The 1,144-nt window shown below is 39.6% G+C and overlaps 1 non-coding gene across 1 annotated transcript; it reads left to right on the top strand.

Moving 5' to 3' along the window:
• The first annotated feature begins 229 nt into the window (after positions 1-229).
• LOC126012757 (U2 spliceosomal RNA) lies at positions 230-420 on the top strand. The gene has a single exon (XR_007497155.1). It is a non-coding gene; the product is annotated as a U2 spliceosomal RNA (small nuclear RNA).
• The last annotated feature ends 724 nt before the right edge of the window (positions 421-1,144 follow it).

Genomic DNA, 1,144 nt, shown 5'->3' with positions numbered 1-1,144 from the left:
AGTATAGATGACTATATTTTCAGGAAATGCATACTGATTTTTTTAATTTTCCTACTTGAAAAAAAAGTAATCTATGAAATTAGCTACTAGAAATAATATTTAATTATCCTATAACATCAAAAATATTTTAAAACCATTTCTGAGCAACTAATTTTGGCCATTCACTATGATGTGAATTCTTGTCAATATAAAAACTAACTAAATAATAGTTTAAAAAACAGAGTTTATTATCGCTTCTTGGCCTTTTGGCTAAGATCAAGTGTAGTATCTGTTCTTATCAGTTTAATATCTGATACGTTGTCTATTCGATGACAATATATTAAATGGGCTTTTGGCACTAGGAAATGGAATACGAGCTTGCTCCATCCATTCCACGCATCGACCTGGTATTGCAGTACCTCCAGGAACAGTGCACAAACAAAAAACAAAAAAACAAACAACAACAAAAAAACCCAGCTTTTATTATTTAACTTGTAGGCATTTTATTAGAAAACAATGAAGAAAAGATAGTATCTTAAGGGCTGGAGTGATAGGAGAGTGTGTTTGGGACTTGTCTTATACTTAGCCAATACAGGTTTGATCTGTAAACCCCATATGGTAGACCATTCCAGCCAGGGTGATCCCTGACCATAGAGCCAGGAGAAAGCCCTGAGGACCATTGGGTGTCCAAAAAAAGAGATACTTTATATGGTAACAACATTCAGAGAATTAAGAATTAATAACATCCAGAGAACTCATAGAATTAAGGGTCAGGGGGTCCAGCCCAGGGTAGGAAGTTTGCCACAAACACTGGTGAGTCCAGTTAGAGTAGAAAAGGGACTACTAGGACAATGATAGTTGAAACTGATCGTTCTGGACAAGAACTCGCTGGTGAAAGGAGAGAGAATGACACGCAAGGCATCCCTCCATTGACAATAGTGTCAAAAGGGAGAGACAGAGGAGAGAGGGAGAGAGAGAGAGAGAGAGAGAGAGAGAGAGAGAGAGAGAGAGAGAGAGAGAGAGAGAGAGAGGAGAGAGATGGGGGAGAGGAGAGAGATGGGGGAGAGGAGAGAGGGGAGGAAGAGAGAGGAGAGAGAGAGAAGCAAATTGCCTGTTTGAGAGACAGGGAGAGATTGGGAGGGAAAGGGGAACAGGGGAACATCAG

This window comes from Suncus etruscus, chromosome 6, assembly GCF_024139225.1.
Source record: "Suncus etruscus isolate mSunEtr1 chromosome 6, mSunEtr1.pri.cur, whole genome shotgun sequence".
Lineage (NCBI taxonomy): Eukaryota > Metazoa > Chordata > Mammalia > Eulipotyphla > Soricidae > Suncus > Suncus etruscus.
Note: the sequence above shows the minus strand (reverse complement) of the source record. Positions and strands in the feature narration are given on the sequence as shown.